We start from the raw sequence: 18,920 nt of genomic DNA on the forward strand, positions 1-18,920 counted from the left end.
TCAGCCAACCATCTAATCCTCTTTTGCCTATTTTTCCTCTTTCCCTCAATCTTTCCCAGCATCAGGGTCTGTTCCCATGAGTCAGCTCTTCGCATTAAGTGGCCAAAGTTTTGGAGCTTCAGCATCAGTCCTTCCAATGAATATTTAGGCTTGATTTCCTTTAGGATTGACTGGTTTGATCTCCTTGTTGTCCAACGGACTCTCAAAGAGTCTTCTCCAGCACCACAGTTCAAAAGCATCAATTCTTGGTGCTCAGCCTTCTTTATAGTCCAATTTTCACATCTATATGTGTATCATCTGCATATCTGAGGTTGTTGATAACTCTCCCGGCAATCTTAATTTCAGCTTGGGATTCATCCAGCCTGGTATTTCTCATGATGTACTCTGCATATACGTTGAATAAGCAGGGTGACAATATATAGCCTTGACATAGTCCTTTCCCAATTTTGAACCAGTCCATTGAGCCAGGTTCAGTTCTAACGGTTGCTTCTTGTCCTGCAGGCAGGTTTTTCAGGAGGCAGTAATGTAGCCTGGTATTCCCATCTCATTCAGAATATTCCATAGTTTGTTGTGATCCACACAATGGCTTTAGCACAGTCAATGAAGCAGAAGTAGATGTTTTTTGGAATTCCTTTGCTTTTTCTATGATCCAGCATATGTTGGCACTTTGATCTCTGGTTCCTCTGCCTTTTCTAAATCCAATTTGTACATCTGGAAGTTCTCGCTTGATGTACTGGTGAAGCCTAGTTTGAAGGATTTTGAGCATAATCTTGCTGGCATGTGAAATGACAGCAATTGTACAGTAATCTGAACATTCTTTGGCATTGCTTTCTTTGGGATTGGAATGAAAACTGACCTTTTCCAGTCCTGTGGCTACTCCTGAGTTTTCCAAATTTGCTGGCATGAGTACAGCACTTTCACAGCATCATCTTTTAGGATTTGAAATAGCTCAGCTGGAATTCCATCATCTCTGTTAGCTTTATTTGTAATGATGCTTCCTAAGGCCCATTTGACTTCACACTCCAGGTTGTGTGGCTCTAGGTGAATGACCACACCATCATGGTTATCTGGGCCATTAGGAGCTTTTTTATACAGTTCTGTGCATTCTTGCCACCTTTTCTTAATCTCTTCTGCTTCTGTTAAGTCCTTACCACTATTGTCCTTTATTGTGCCTGTCTCTGTATGAAATGTTCCCTTGATATCTCCAATTTTCTAAAAGCGATCTCTAGTCTTTCCCATTCTATTGTTTTCCTCTATTTATTTGCCTTGTTCACTTAAGAAGGCTTTCTTATTTCTCCTTGCTATTCTCTGGAACTCCGCATTGAGTTGAGGATATCTTCCCCTTTTTCCCTTGCCTTTCACTTTTCTTCTTTTTTCATCTATTTGTAAGGTCTTCTCAGATAACCACTTTGCCTTCTTGCATTTCTTTTTCTTGGTGGATAGTTCTTGGGGATAGTTCTGGTCACCACTTCATGTACAATACCATGAACCTCCATTCATAGTTCTTCAGGTACTCTGTTCACCAGATCTAGTCCCTTGAGTCTATTCATTACCTCCACTGTATAAACATAAGGGATTTGATTTGTCATAACTGAATGGCCTTGTGGTTTTCCCTACTTTCTTCAAGCCTGAATTTTGCAATAAGGCTTGACCTACCCAGGTTGGTAGGGGTCCAGTATACTACTAGGGAAGAGCAGAGAAATAGCTACAGAAAGAATGAAGAGGCTGAGTCAAAGCATAAACAACGCCCAGTTTCCACTGGTTGTATCTGGTGGTAATAGTAAAGTCCAACGCTGTAAAGAACGGTTTTGCATAGGGACCTGGAATGTTAGGTCCACGAATCCAGGTAAATTGGAAGTGGTCAAACAGGAGATGGCAAGAGTGAGCATCAACATTTTGGGCATTAGTGAATTAAAACGGAGAGGAAAGGGGGAATTTAATTCAGATGACCATTATATCTACTACTGTGGGCAAAATCCCTTAGAAGAAATGGAGTAGCCCTCATAGTCAACAAGAGAGTCTGAAATGCAGTACTTGGGTACAATCTCAAAACAATAGAATGATCTCGGTTCATTTCCAAGGCCAACCTTCAACATCACAGTAATCCAAGTCTATGCCCCAACCACTAATGCTGAAGAAGCTGAAGTTGAATGATTCTATGAAGAACTACAAGACTTCCTAGAACTAACACCAAAAAAGATGTCCTTTTCATTATAGGGGACTGGAATGCAAAAGTAGGAAGTCAAGAGACACCTGGAGTAACAGTCAAGTTTAGCCTTGGAGTATAAAATGAAGCAGGGCAAAGGCTAACAGAGTTTTGCCAAGAAACCGCACTGGTCACAGCAAACATTCTCTTGCAACAACACAAGAGAAGACTCTACACATGGACATCACCAGATGGTCAATACCAAAATCAGATTGATTATACTCTTTGCAGCTGAAGATGGAGAAGCTCTATACAGTCAAAAAACAGGACCTGGAGCTGACTGTGGCTCACATGATCAGTTCCTTATTGCAAAATTCAGGCTGAAATTGAAGAAAGTAGGGAAAACCACCAGGACATTCAGGTATGACCTAAATCATAGTAGTTTAGAAGATGGCAAACTTTTTTTTAAAGGGTCAAATCGGGAATATCTTAGGCCATATAGTCACTGTCACAACAACTGAACTTGCTTTAGTAGCATGAAAGCAGCCATGGACAATTTTGAAATAAGACAAGGCTGTGTTCCAGTAAAACTTTACAAAAAACAAGCAGAGACCCGATTTGGCCCAGATTTGAGTTATAGTCTGCTGGTCCCTAGATGATAGTTCATATTTTCTCATTACAGAGGGTACAGATAACAGGATTGATTTTAAAGGCAGATTGATCTGTGTTTTACTTACTATATGGGATTATTATAACACGTTAGAAAATGCTTATAAAGTAACTAGAATAGTGCCTGCTTCATAGTGGATAGTAAGTAATTCTTTTCATTACCTTGCCTTTTTCTTATTTATTTTCACCACTACCCCTAATGGCCTCGATAAGTTATAACAAGAAAACAAGCTGCTTAATGTTGCTTGACCAAATTAATCAAGCATAGTAGACCATTTGTTCAGGAAATCTATACCAGTTGCACTATCAATGGAAAGGCATTGTTTTTCCTGCATTTTCTAGGATAACCTTCAGACAGAAATGTACATGAGTCCTTGGAGATTTCTGGTCAGTTACATCACCTGGAGGTCCCGCTTACTGCCCCTCACTCTATATCTGAGGGAACAAGTTGGCTGAGTTTCTTTCAGGCCACTTCTCCAACCTGTTTGTTTTCACTTACTTCTTGTTGCTCAGCTGTGTATTATTTGCATCCTAAATACCACTGAAAATCAAATTTTTCCTTAACTGTGTGGTGCCTGCACATTCCCTCATCTTTGGCCTCTCTCCAAATACATTGAAGGAATTGAGGCAGCAAAATGTTACTGAGAACTGTAAGGTATTCTCCTCTACAGAATTGTGCAGATGCAAATTATCCAATCATTCTTTATTATTTAGCATACGAAGGGGCAAAGTTGCAAGAGTATAGCCAAACATCAGGTTACGAAAGAGCCACCTTCTGCCTTCTTTAAACGGCTTACAAAATAACGCCATCAAAATACTAACAGATTCATTAAATGAGCATTTACTATGTGCCAGGCATGATGTTAACCATTTCATTCTTCTGTTCATTCATTCATCAACACGTAGGAAATATCTACTATGTGATGGGATTTACATAAACTATCGAATGTATCGACCCAAATTCTGTGAGGTGGATATTATAATCCCTGTCTTACAAACTGTGTAAACTGAGGCTAAAAGTAGTTAAGTTACTATGCCAACGTCCCATGGCTGAGAGTGGCAGAGTCACTACCTAGCACAGTCAAACGTTCTGCAAATTTTTAGTAACTATTGCGAATCTGCACTTAATGTCACTTGTTTCACGGGTTTCTGTAATTGCTTTGCCTTTTTCTGATACGTTTGTCCTGTGTCTGCCACTTTATTATCTCAGTGAAGGACGATATCAGGAGGCTCCGTTGCTATGACTGTCCCCCGAATCCCTCACACTGCTCTATGCGCAGCAGAAGGTCAATAACTTCTGTGATTCTTACCCTCAACTCCCGCCACCGTCTGTTACAACAGCTCACTTTCCAGCACACCCCCAACAGAATGTTTTCTCATTTTATTCCCAGCTTCTCTAGAATTAAACTGTGGAAGGTGATGAAGTCAAGAACTCCCTCTCCTACAAAATGCTCCTTCCACTTTGAACTTGGCCAATTATACTTAACAGCTGGCCACACTGCTCAAATTTTCTCTGTCATTTTAACAGGAAAGAATGATTGGAGGAGTGACTGAAAAGGAAAGAATGCACCAGTCTACAATCCTTAAAGACTGGGCAATTTCACCTGATACTTCCTCCCAGGGGATATGTACAAAACACACCAGTCCCTACAGGCTCCTCCTGCTGATGCATTCTTCCTGGACCTGTGGTTTCTTCTCTTTCTTCCTTTGCTTTCTTTCCCTAACCAGCCTTTTATACTTAACTCAGAGCCCTCTGGGTAAAGACTCCATCTTCTCAGATACTTCTGAGATCAGCTAATAACACTGGGAATGTGAACTAATTAACAACAGTAAAGGGTTCAGAAAACAAGTGTGGAACAACGCTATTATTATGTAGCTTCTGCCTGACACTGCAGTCCTCATTAAGCAAAGAGCACTGTCAATACATCTAGGAAGGCAGGCACAGTAAAATTTGTGCTGCAAGTTGCCATCTGTGTTCAAATCCCCTTTTCCTGAAATTATAAACATAGCTACTACTGCAGTGAGGGTTGCAGCAGATTTCTTCTTTTTTGCTGTGTTGTTCAGTTGTTCAGTCATGAACAACTCTTTGCAACCCCATGGACTGCAGCATGCCAGGCTTCTCTGTCCTTCACTCAGTCTCCTGAAGTTTGCTCAAACTCATGTCCATTGAGTCAATGGTACCATTCTACCATCTCACTCTCTTTCGCCCCCTTCTCCTTCTGCCCTCAATCTTTCCCAGCATGGGGGTCTTTTCCAATGAGTCAGCTCTTTGCATCAGGTGGCCAAAGTATTGTAACTTAAGTTTCAGCATCAGTCCTTAGTTTGACTTTTTAAAAAGTTTCAAATGGTAATTAGACTTATTAAGATGATTGCTTCATATTGTATACAAATACTGAAATGCTGTTGTACACCCGAAACTGATAATGTTATGTCAACCATGCCTCAATAAAAAATAAAAAGTTTAAAGTCTCCCTTTACTGTCCTAGCCATGCAGTCTCACTTTGCATTGCTTGAAAGTTTGGTTCATGAGGTTTCTCAGCAACCCACGTGGCACCTTCTCTAGTTCCAGGATGACCAAAAGAAAATCATAGTGTTCTCTTAACCTTCCTCACCTACTGGTATCAGTAGTCCCTTTCTGAAATGAATTTATAGCAAACATCCTTGCATACATTGCATTCTAAGGAATATCAGTCTATTTGTATGCTATTTGTTCAAAACAAAACTGACTTCTTTTCTGATTAAGAGTAAATATATAAAGGCTTTGGCTGATTGTCTTTCCATTGGTTAGTTATTGAAACTGAAGTTTAATAAGTTCTATCTGTAAAGGAGTTTGGCTCCTTCTCTGTCCCCTTTGCAGACGCAGCCTACTTTCCCATTGAGTATCACAGTCCTGTCATCCTGAGCCTTCCCCTCCCACTCTAGACCATCTCATCCACACACATTGCTTCAATTATCACCTACATTAGATGACTCCCAGCCCAGACCCCTCCGCTCAGCTCCCGACCCCAAAACTCAGCTGCCCATTTGACAGCTTCCCTTAGATGTCTCATACTCAGGAACATACCAGAGTAAACACATGCTGTGCCTCCCACAAATCTACCACTATTCCTCTGCTCAGACCATGGTGTTAGCCACGGGACAGGAGTTTCTGCCACCTGCCTCAGGCAGGTCTCGGGCCACGTGGTCTGACCCACCTCGCTTACAGCTGCATCTCACACATGTGCTCCTCACTCCTGGTTCAGCCGCTCTGGTCTCTGACAGTCCATCACCCCTCCTCCTTCCCCCTTTCACCTAGATGATGCCTCCTTTCCTTCAGATATCAGCACAAGTACTGTATCTCTGACATTCTGACCAAGTCGACCTCTTTCCTTGTAGGTTCAGTTCAGTCCAGTTCAGTCGTTCAGTTGTGTCCGACTCTGTGACCCCATGAATCGCAGCACGCCAGGCCTCCCTGTACATAGTATCAAATACCTCCCTTCAAAGCACCAGGCACGTAAGTCCAAGTTTCCTGTTTGTGCATATTAGACTAATGTCTGAATTCCTTATATCAGATGGTTAGCAGGGGAGAGACAATGTCTGTTTTTGTTCAAGTTGTAATCCATAGAGCATAGACGGCTTGGCACTTAATAGGAGCTTCTTGTTAAGTTTGTTGGAAGGAAGGCAAGGAGGGAGAAGGAAGGAAAAAAGAAAAACTAATAATATTTGCATTTGTCCAACTTTGGTTGGTATAGCAGATACTACCTAGATGGGTCTCCATACAATTTTCATTTTCTTGTTGAGCACATATCTTGACTACCTTTCCCAGTCTCCTTGCAGCTGGGTGAAGCCATGTGGCTGAGAATGGAAGAGGATGAAGACTGACATGATAGATGGCACCTCCAGATCTGGCCCTTTACAACTTCCCACCCAGTCGCCCCCCTCCCACTCTTCCAGTGGCTGCTGACCAGCTACCAAACATCTATTGCTGGATTCCAAGGGCCTGAGTGACGGGGTTCCAAGCTGTTCCGCAAGTAACTGCACAGCCACCAAGCTCCACTGGACTATGATAAGGACCAGAAACAGACCTTATCATGTTAGATTTGGCTTTGCTTGTTTAACAGTTAGGCCATGCCAATTTAGAGAGTCTGGAAAAGACAAGATAAAGCAGTTCTCACCCTCCATGAATTCCCTTATGTAGACTATTTTGCTTTTATCACTTGGACAAAAGTTATGCTACATTTAGGGTTTAGAAGGTAAATATCAGTCAGTTCAATTCAGTCGCTCAGTTGTGTCCGACTCTTTGTGACCCCGTGGACTGCAGCATGCCAGGCCTCCCTGTCCATCGCCAACTCCCAGAATTTGCTCAAACTCATGTCCATTGAGTCGGTGATGTCATCCAGCCATCTCATCCTCTGTCGTCCCCTTTTCCTCTTGCCTTCAATCTTTCCCAGCATCAAGGTATTTTCAAATGAGTCAGTTCTTCGCATCAGGTGGCCAAAGTGTTGGAGTTTCAGCTTCAGTATCAGTCTTTCCAATGAATATTCAGGACTGATTTCCTTTAGGATGCAATGGCTGGATCTCATTGCAGTCCAAGGGACTCAAGAGTTTTCTCCAACACCACAGTTCAAAAGCATCAATTCTTCAGTGCTAAGCTTTATATATATGTTTATATAATATATAAGGTAAATATATTTCAATGTAAAATATACAACTGGTTTATAGTAACTGTACTTTCTGGTCAGGGCAACCTAAACAGAGAAAGGTTAAACTCCTTTCTGCCAGAGAAAGTTGGGCTATTAAAGATAAATATATTCTGTTCTCTTCCTGGTTCTTTTGCGTATATGAGACAAGAACAACTTAAAAAAAAATCACTTCTGACAATAATCTTGGGGAGAAGTGACAAGTTTAGAGGTGGTCTGCTTCTTACTCAGGAGGGGTGGGCATGGCAAACTGAAATGGAACTGGACCCCAGTTGGGGGTGAGGGACCTGTATGCAAACCTGAGCAACCTTGTGACATCTGAACATTAAATCAATTAAGAAGCAAAAGTTAAGAAAGTAGATCATAAAATTTTCCATCTCAAGAAAAAAAATGACTACAGTTGACCTCTGAACATCATGGATTTTTGCATGGGTCCACTTATATATGTCCCCCCCCCCCTCAATACTAAGTACCACAGTAATACATAATTCATGGTTGGTTGAGTCTGTGAGGCAAAACCATGGATACAGAGGGCTGACTATAAGTTATGAGCTAATCTGACTTCATGGAGGGTCAATGTCCCTAACATTCATGTGGTTCAAGAGTCAACTATACATGAGGTGATGGATGTTAACTGAACTTTATTATGGCAGTAATCTTGCAATATATGCAGACATCAAATTGTCACATTTTACACCTTAAACCAATACAAAGCTATATATCAAGTATATCTCAGCAAAACTGGGGTGAGGGTAGGAACCATAGCATACTAGAGATGACCCTAGATTCCAGAACCAGATTACTGGGCTTGAAGTCCAGAGCTACCACCAACTAGAAGACTGGTTTCAGATGTGTGACTTCACCTTTCTGTGCCACAGTGAAGATGTAGAAGAAAATACTCTTAGTGCCTTTATAGAGATAAATGAGTTAATATTTGTAAAGCTCTTATCCTAGTAGTGAAAGAGGGCTTTCCTTGTGGCTCAACTGGTAAAGAATCCACCTGCAATGCGGGAGACCTAGGTTCAATCCCTGGGTTGGGAAGATCCCCTGGAGAAGGGAAATGTGAGATTTAAAAAAAAAATAGACTGAGCCAGGGCAATGAATATAAGCTGTATACTATCTACTTATAATGGTCCTAGAATTTTTCTTGAAGAGAAACTACTTTTTGAATCTCTAAAAGGCTACTGAAGACCACAGAAGAGTCAAGAGAAGGGGATTCCCTTTTGGCTGCTGGTTAGGAAGCATCTGGGGAAACACTGATGGCCACCAGGCAGACAAACTACGCAAATGTTTAAAAATCATGCTATCAATTATTATTCAGCTACTGGGAAGACTGACCTATACCAGTTCCCTGAAAACTGATAGTATTATTTTCACCATGGTATCCCCACGGCTAATTATTGTACCTCTACAGAGAAAAAATGTAACAAACATTTAACTGATTGGTTTTCTCTCTTTAAGGATAATCAAGACTCCCTATTTCTGATTATTTTACTGTGCTTATCTTCTTTCTTTTTCAAGTCACTTGAAGGTAGATTCTACATCTCATCTACCTTATCATTCCCACTTAGCACAATGTCTGAAACATAATCAGTCAGTTTAGTTGCTCAGTCTCATCTCACTCTTTGCAACCCCACAGACTGAAGCACGTCACACTCCCCTGTCCATCACCAACTCCCAGAGCTTACTCAAACTCATGTCCATTGAGTCAGTGATGCCATCTAACCATCTGATCCTCTGTCATACCCTTCTCCTCCAGCCTGACCCTGGGTCTTTTCCAAGGAGTCAGTTCTTTGTATCAGGTGGCCAAAGTATTGGAGTTTCAGCTTCAGCGTCAGTCCTTCCAGTGAATACTCAGGACTGATTTCCTTCAGGATAGACTGGTTAGATCTCCTTGCAGTCCAAGGGACTCTCAAGAGTCTTCTCCAACACCACAGTTCAAAAGCATCAATTCTTCAGTGCGCAGCTTTCTTTATAATCCAACTCTCACATCTGTACATGACTACTGGAAAAACTAGATGGATCTTTGTTGCAAACATTGAGAGACTTTATTTTCTTGGGCTCCAAAATCAGTGCAGATGGTGACTGCAGCCATGAAATTAAAAGATGCTTGCTCCTTGGAAGAAAAGTTATGAGCAACCTAGACAGCATATTAAAAAGCAGAGACATTACTTTGCCAATAAAGTGAAGTCACTCAGTTGAGTCCATGGGGTCACAAAGAGTCAGACATGACTGAGCGACTTCACTTTGTTGGCAAAGTAATGTCTCTGCTTTTTAATATACCGTCTAGATTGCTCATAACTTTTCTTCCAATGAGCAAGCATCTTTTAATTTCATGGCTGCAGTCACCATCTGCAGTGATTTTGGAGCCCAAGAAAATAAAGTCTATCACTGTTTCCATTGTTTCCCCATCTACTTGCCATGAAGTGATGGGACTGGATGCCATGATCTTAGTTTTCTGAATGTTGAGCTTTAAGCCAACTTTTTACTCTCCTCTTTCACTTTCATCATGAGGCTCTTTAGTTCTTCTTTGCTTTCTGCCATAAGGGGTGGTGTCATCTACATATCTGCTGTTATTGATATTTCTCCTGGCAATCTTGATTCCAGCTTGTGCTTCATCCAGCCTAGCATTTCTCATGATGTACTCTGCACATAAGTTAAATAAGCAGGGTGACAATATACAGCCTTGGTGTACTCCTTTTCCTATTTGGAACCAGTCTGTTATTCCACGTCCAGTTCTAACTGTTGCTTCTTGACCTGCATACAGATTTCTCAGGAGGCAGGTCAGGTGGTCTGGTACTCCCTTCTCTTTAAGAATTTTCCACAGTTTGTTGTGATCTACGCAGTCAAAGGCTTTGGCATAGTCAATAAAGTGCATACATAATAGATATTGATACATAATAGATATTGAATAAACCATTTGAAAGATTTACGAATCAATAAAGGAATGTATCAGCCATTGTCAACTCATTAGTAATCTTTCTCTGTCATCTGTGAAGTAGTAAAATATGCATTTACAAAACTGAACTGTGAAGTACAAAATGATCATCATCTTTCTATGACACCAAGTTGGAGCCCTTTCGTAAAAGAAGATTGTAGCAAATCTAGGCACTTCTTTCTTACTAAGCTTTATGACCTTGAATGAGAACTTAATTTTAGCCAATTTACTAGAAGGCATACTAGTTCATAAAAGAGGTCTATGTCCTCTCCTGTAGTTATGCCATTAGTACATAAGTAAGGAATTCACAATAGGTGAAAGTACTGGTTACCATGTTGCTTTATGTTTGTATCTGTAATGCTTCCAGGCCAAGTTCTAAGCTTAAGCTCTACAGAACGAGGTTTGAAAAGATGATAAACAACATCTTTATTATATTGACAAGCTTCTCATCTAGCTCCAGGGTAATTAAGTAATTTCCATTTTCATTGGAGACAGTATAAAGATCTATAAAACCCATCACTTGAATTTCAAAGCAACATTGTACATTAGCAAATATCACACTGCTGCTGCTGCTGCTAAGTCGCTTCAGTTGTGTCCAACTCTGTGCTACCCCATAGACGGCAGCCCATCAGGCTCCCCCGTCCCTGGGATTCTCCAGATAAGAACACTGGAGTGGGTTGCCATTTCCTTCTCCAATGCATGAAATCAAAAAGTGAAAGTGAAGTCGCTCAGTCGTATCCGACTCTTAGCGACCCACTAACTTTGGGGAAATCTAGATGATCCTGCAAATTAAAGTATGTGGTTCTGCAAAAATACAGGAGAAAAAAAAATTTATTTCCCAAAAAAAGGAGAAATGTTTTATTCAGAATGATGTAGAGTATTTAATAAATATTCAATAAATGAAATAAAATATACTCGTGTTAATAATTAATAATTTATAACTAATACTGAAAATTGAGCACAAAAGGAAAAATTGACATTACATAGGCACTATTATTTTGTCCTAAATTTTTGAAAGCTTTGCATTTTGAAAAAGATGGTTTCCAGTATTCTCACAACACAGAAAAAGGGCATTTTAACTTAGCAATATTTATATTCATCATGTAAAACATTCCAACAAGAGATGTATTCTGCAAGTAGACTTGATTCTATTCTGAGCAAGTCCCCACACATACCTCCTGCTGGGCAGGGATGCTCTAAACTGTAGTCTCTTTGTGCTACAGCCCCTGAATGCACTTCCCATCCTCATGTGGAGTAGACTCCACAGTCTAACGGGAATCCACAAATCCTTTTCTCAGAAGTGCACAAGGTTATTTATTTAATAGAGATCGATCTTCAGTGCAATTCAACAAACACAAGGCACATCCACAAACAGCTACAGTAAAAAAATAAGGTTTCATCAGTAATTACGGGAAAAAAGGTGGTACAAACAAGGGAGATTGCCTCTGATGATGGGGGGAAAAAACACCTTGAAGAAATGGGCTTTGGAGGGTGGATAGGGCTTATGTTAATACACCTCCTCTCTTACATGCAATGGACTATTGCAGACAGGTCAATGGTGTGATAATGCTGGCAGAAATCAGACGCATCAAAATTGTGTATGTTTAACAGAAATGGTGAAGTGAGACTGCTTCAGTCTCTCCTTTAGCTGGGAGCATAAAAAGTCACTGCAATTATGTCCACCTGTGGAAATGAGGTATCAGACACATCAGCAGCGTTTGCAAAGGGGGTGTCTGAGAGCCAGTTTTGCCACCTTCGTTTATTCCTCATCTCCAGACCGTAAGACATTAGAAAGGCTGAGAGAAGACAGTTGCAGATTAGAGAAGAATCCTTTGGAGATATCAGTCTGTTCTGAGTAATCCCCACCCACCCACAATGACTGAGAGAGCAGAGTTGGGGAATTTCCTAAGAAGTCTGAAGTGTCAGGGGCCGAGCAAGTATCTAAGCAAAAGGCTATGACTTTGAACGGAGAAGGCTGCACTGGCAGCTGCCTATGATCCCCTGCCCCACCTGCAGCAAAGCCCAGTTATTTCTTGTGACTCGTTGTGGGCATAGGGATGGAAGCAGCCTGAAGCTACTGAAAATCCATACCAAGAGTGAGGCTGGGAGAAGCCACAGGCCTCCACTAGTCTCAGAGGAGGAGGAAGGCAAAATGAATGGCCAGTCCATGTCATGGGAAGTGCAGTTGAATGTTTTCTGAGGGAGTTTTTTCCCCCTAAAAACTCCAAACAGAGGCAGCTTTGATCATCTGCAAAGCAGCTTGTCAAGGAGAAGGATCTTTACACTCCTCCTCAATACCCAGAGGGAACCACTGCCAGCCTTCATCAGGGGTGGTCTCTGCCTCTTCTCCCTCAATCTGCCCTGACACCAGAGTGGCCACATTCCCATTTGTGCTACAGGTTTCCATTCAGGCTGGACCTGGAAGGACAGAAAGGCTTTCACTTCTAATTAAGTTATGAGGTTTAAATTATTACTATATTTAAGTGAACCTGTTAATTTTCTAAATGTGAGTATTCCTATGATAGAGAAAGACCCAAATAAGTCTGCCCTAATATTTCACCCAAGCTGCAAAGGAAATAGCATCTGAGAAAGGATTTTGTTGGCAATAGAGGCATGGAATAGAGGTCTTTCTGATTCATGAATTCTACGCTACTAATAGCTGATTGGATAAAGAAGATGTACTGTGTTTATACGTATATACACACAGAATGGAATGTTACTTAGCCATTAAAAGAACAAAATGTCATTTGTAGCATCATGTATGAAACTAGAGATTATCATACTAAGTGAAGTAAGTCAGGAAGAGAAAGACAAATACCATATGAAGGGATGGATGGTGCAGGTGGTAATGTGAGTGATGCGGAACAATGAGGGGTGGCAGATAAAGCTTCTCTCACTGGCCTGCTACTCACCTCCTGCTGTGTGGCCCCAACCCTAATAGGCTGCAGACCAGTACCAGTCTGCAGCCCAGGGACTGGGGACCCCTGCTCTAGAGAATATGCATATTCAGGGAGGAGGAGCTAAGATGGCGGAGGAATAGGACGGGGAGAACACTTTCTCCCCTACAAATTCATCAAAAGAACATTTAAATGCCAAGTAAATTCCACAAAACAACTTCTGAATGCCGGCAGAGGACATCAGGCACCCAGAAAAGGAACCCATTGTCTTCGAAAGGAGGTAGGAAAAAATATAAAAGACAAAAAAAAAAAAAGACAAAAGAGGGAGGGACGGAGCTCCATCCTGGGAAGGGAGTCTTAAAAAGAGAGAAGTTTCCAAACATATCTGGAAACATTCTCACTGCCGAGTCTGTGCCAAGCCTTGGAAGCACAGAAGGCAACATAACAGGGAGGAAAAATAAATGAACAATTAAAACCCACCGATTACGAGCCCTACGGTAACTCCCCTAGCAGAGAAGCAGCGCAGATGCCTGCACATGCCATTAGCAAGCGGGGGCTGGGCAGGGAGGCACGGCACGGGCTGCATCGCTTAGAGTAAGGATCTGGCCTGAATACCCCGAGTGATCCCTGAGCGAAATAATTTGGGCTAGCAAACCAGACTGTGGGATATCTACCACACGAAAAGCCAGCCCTAACCTAAGACACCGCCAGGCCCGCGCACAGAACAAAGGGCTGTACAGAGATAGGGCTGCAGACCGTCCCCCTCCAGTGACAGGCAGCCAGAGCCAGAAGGGGGAAATCACAGCCCCAGAGAGACATTGTCCACAAAACTGTAAGCAGGCTTCTTTGCTAACTAAAACTTCTTGGGGTTCTGGACAGTCAACATCCGCCTGAGAAGGTGCACCGGTTGTACACCCAGATAACTGAGCGGCGGGGAGGTGATAAGTCGCAGCAACCGTGCTTGCCAAACACCTCCTCATTGAAAGACAAGTATGTGTCTTGTCTTTCTTGTCTGAGCTGCTCGGACCTGGGAAGGATACAAAACGCAGGCCCAACCGAGTCTGCGCCTCTGAGGACTACGAGTGCCTGAACCTGAGCGGCTTAGACCTGGGAGGTGCAAGCAGCCCAGGGCTGGCCGCGGATGGTTCCCGGCGGAGAAACCTAGAGCCTGAGCAGTGTGGGCAGGGAGGCTACACGCGCCGTGAGCAGGGGCAGGCCCAGTGTGGCTGAGGCTTTGCGAGCACACGCCAGCCTTATTTATTTGCAGCGTCCCTCCCTCCCCACAGCACGACTGAACAAGTGAGCCTTAAAAAAAAAAAAAAAAAAGGTGTCCACCACCGCCCTCTTTGTATCAGGGCAGAAATCAGACACTGAAGAGACCAGCAAACAGAAGAAGCTATAACAGAGGGAACCGCCTTGGAAGCGACAGGCAATAGATTAAAACCCCGTGGTTAGTACAGACTACATAAGAAGGGGCCTATAGATCTTGAGAAATATAAGCCGGAACAAAGAACTAGCCGAAAATGAACTGAACCCACAATACCCACAACAACATCAGAGAAAGTCCTATATATATTTTTACAATCATTCTTTTTTTTTTTAATTAAAAAAAAAATTTTAAGTTATTACTCCTTTAATTTTCACTTTTATAACCTATTACTTTGCAAAAAAAAAAAGACCCTTTTTTTAAAAAAAAAAAGCAAACTTCATATATATATTTCTTATAACTTTTGTGACCTTGTTTTGTTTTTCTTTTCTTTAACATTGTATTTTTGAAATTCCAAACTCTACTCTAGATTTCTTAACTTTTGCTTTTTGGTATTTGTTATCAATTTTGTACCTATATTTTCTTTATAATTTTTGTGACTTTTTTTTTTCTTTTTCTTTCTTTTCCTTCTTCTTTTCTTTAACATTGTATTTTTGAAATTCCAAACTCTAGATTTTTAATTTTTGCTTTTAGGTATTTGTTACCAATTTTGTACCTTTAAGAACCCAATTTTCAGTACCCATTTTTTTACTAGGGAGTGAGATTACTGGCTTGACTGCTCTCTACCCCTTCAGACTCTCCTTTTTTTCCACCAGGTCGCCTGTGTCTCCTCCTGAACCCTTCTCTACTCTACTGAATTCTGTGAATTTCTGTGTGTTCCAGACGGCAGAGAACACTTAGGGAACTGATTACTGGCTGGATCTGTCTCTCTCCTTTTCATTCCCTCCTTTTATCCTCCTGGCCACCTCTGTCTCCTTCCTCCCTTTCTCTTCTCTGTATAACTCCGTGAACATCTCTGAGCGGTCCAGTTGTGGAGTGCACATAAGGAAGTGATTACTGGTTAGCCCGCTCTCTTCTCTATTGATTCCACCTCATTTCATTCGGGTCACCTCTAACTCCCTCCTCCCTCTTCTCTTCTCCATGTAACGCTGTGAACCTCTCTGGGTGACCCTCACAGTGGAGAAACTTTTCATCTTTAACTTAGATGTTTTATCAATGGTGCTGTATAGAAGGAGAAGTTTTGAGACTACTGTAAAAATAAGACCGATAACTGGAAGCAGGAGGCTTAAGTCCAAACCCTGACTCCAGGGAACATTAATTGACAGGAGTTCATCAAATGCCTCCATATCTACACTGAAACCAAGCACCACACAAGGGCCAACAAGTTCCAGGATAAGACATACCAAGCAAATTCTCCAGCAACACAGGAACACAGCCCTGACCTCCAAGATACAGGATGCCCAAAGTCGCCCCCAAACCACAGACATCTCATAACTCATTACTGGACACTTCATTGCACTCTAGAGAGAAGAAATCCAGCTCCATCCACCAGAACACAGACACAAGTGTCCCTAACCAAGAAACCTTGACAAGCCACCTGTACAAACCCACACACAGCGAGGAAAAGCCACAATAAAGAGAACTCCACAAACTGCCAGAATACAGAAAGGACACCCCAAACTCAGCAATTTAAACAAGATGAAGAGACACAGGAATACCCAGCAGGTAAAGGAACAGGATAAATGCCCACCAAACCAAACAAAAGAGGAAGAGATAGGAAATCTACCTGATAAAGAATTCCGAATAATGATGGTGAAATTGATCCAAAATCTTGAAATCAAAATGGAATCACAGATAAATAGCCTGGAGACAAGGATTGAGAAGATGCAAAAAAGGTTTAAAAGGATCTAGAAGAAATAAAAAAGAATCAATATATAATGAATAACGCAATAAATGAGATCAAAAACACTGTGGAGGCAACAAATAGTAGAATAACAGAGGCAGAAGATAGGATTAGTGAATTAGAAGATAGAATGGTAGAAATAAATGAATCAGAGAGGAAAAAATAAAAACGAATTAAAAGAAATGAGGACAATCTCAGAGACCTCCAGGACAATATTAAACGCTACAACATTCGAATCATAGGGATCCTAGAAGAAGAAGACAAAAAGAAAGACCATGAGAAAATACTTGAGGAGATAATAGTTGAAAACTTCCCTAAAATGGGGAAGGAAATAATCACTCAAGTCCAAGAAACCCAGAGAGTCCCAAACAGGATAAACCCAAGGAGAAACACCCCAAGACACATATTAATCAAATTAACAAAGATCAAACACAAAGAACAAATACTAAAAGCAGCAAGGGAAAAACAACAAATAACACACAAGGGAATTCCCATAAGGGTAACAGCTGATCTTTCAATAGAAACTCTCCAAGCCAGGAGGGAATGGCAAGACATACTTAAAGTGATGAAAGAAAATAACCTACAGCCCAGATTATTGTACCCAGCAAGGATCTCACTCAAATATGAAGGAGAAATCAAAAGCTTTACATACAAGCAAAAGCTGAGAGAATTCAGCACCACCAAACCAGCTCTCCAACAAATACTAAAGGATATTCTCTAGACAGAAAACACAAAAACAGTGTATAAACTCGAACCCAAAACAATAAAGTAAATGGCAACAGGATCATACTTATCAATAATTACCTTAAACGTAAATGGGTTGAATGCTCCAACCAAAAGACAAAGACTGGCTGAATGGATACAAAAACAAGACCCCTACATATGTTGTCTACAAGAGACCCACCTCAAAACAGGGGACACATGCAGACTGAAAGTGAAGGGCTGGAAAAAGATTTTCCATGCAAATAGGGACCAAAAGAAAGCAGGAGTAGCAATACTCATTATCAGATAAAATAGACTTTAAAACAAAGGCTGTGAAGAGAGACAAAGAAGGTCACTACATAATGATCAAAGGATCAATCCAAGAAGAAGATATAGCAATTATAAATATATATGCACCCAACATAGGAGCACCACAATTTGTAAGACAGTATGGGAGAAATTAACAATAACACAATAATAATGGGAGACTTTAATACCCCACTCACACCTATGGATAGATCAACTAAACAGAAAATTAACAAGGAAACACAAACTTTAAATGATACAATAGACCAGTTAGACCTAATTGATATCTATAGGACATTTCATCCCAAAACAATGAATTTCACCTTTTTCTCAAGCGCACATGGAACCTTCTCCAGGATAGATCACATCCTGGGCCATAAATCTAGCCTTGGTAAATTCAGAAAAATAGAAATCATTCCAAGCATCTTTTCTGACCACAATGCAGTAAGATTAGATCTCAATTACAGGGGAAAAACTATTAAAAATGCCAACATATGGAGGCTGAACAACACGCTGCTGAATAGCCAACAAATCACAGAAGAAATCAAAAAAGAAATCAAAATTTGCATAGAAACGAATGAAAATGAAAACACAACAACCCAAAACCTGTGGGACACTGTAAAAGCAGTCCTAAGGGGAAAGTTCATAGCAATACAGGCATACCTCAAAAAACGAGAAAAAAGTCAAATAAATAATCTAACTCTACACCTAAAGCAACTAGAAAAGGAAGAAATTAAGAACCCCAGGGTTAGTAGAAGGAAAGAAATCTTAAAAATTAGGGCAGAAATAAATGCAAAAGAAACAAAAGAGACCATAGCAAAAATCAACAAAGCCAAAAGCTGGTTCTTTGAAAGGATAAATAAAATTGACAAACCATTAGCAAGACTCATCAAGAAACAAAGGGAGAAAAATCAAATCAATAAAATTAGAAATGAAAATGGAGAGATCACAACAGACAACACAGAAATACAGAGGATGATAAGGGACTACTATCAACAATTATATGCTAATAAAATAGACAACATGGAAGAAATGGACAAATTCTTAGAAAAGTACAACTTTCCAAAACTCGACCAGGAAGAAATAGAAAATCTTAACAGACCCATCACAAGCACGGAAATTGAAACTGTAATCAAAAATCTTCCAGCAAACAAAAGCCCAGGTCCAGACGGCTTCACAGCTGAATTCTACCAAAAATTTAGAGAAGAGCTGACACCTATCCTACTCAAACTCTTCCAGAAAATTGCAGAGGAAGGTAAACTTCCAAACTCATTCTATGAGGCCACCATCACCCTAATACCAAAACCTGACAAAGATGCCACAAAAAAAGAAGACTACAGGCCAATATCACTGATGAACACAGATGCAAAAATCCTTAACAAAATTCTAGCAATCAGAATCCAACAACACATT

The 18,920-nt window shown here is 40.9% G+C and overlaps 1 protein-coding gene across 1 annotated transcript in view; it reads right to left on the reverse strand.

The window, feature by feature from the left end:
- LOC139180332 (uncharacterized) overlaps nucleotides 1-18,920 on the reverse strand; it is a 368,615-nt gene that overhangs the window by 14,263 nt on the left and 335,432 nt on the right. The window contains exon 5 of the mRNA XM_070781800.1: nucleotides 1-18,920. This exon is cut by the window's left edge and continues 14,263 nt beyond it; it is cut by the window's right edge and continues 92,226 nt beyond it. The gene's annotated coding sequence lies outside the window, so the exon portion shown is untranslated.

This window comes from Bos indicus, chromosome 28 (assembly GCF_029378745.1).
Source record: "Bos indicus isolate NIAB-ARS_2022 breed Sahiwal x Tharparkar chromosome 28, NIAB-ARS_B.indTharparkar_mat_pri_1.0, whole genome shotgun sequence".
Taxonomy (NCBI): Eukaryota; Metazoa; Chordata; class Mammalia; order Artiodactyla; family Bovidae; genus Bos; species Bos indicus.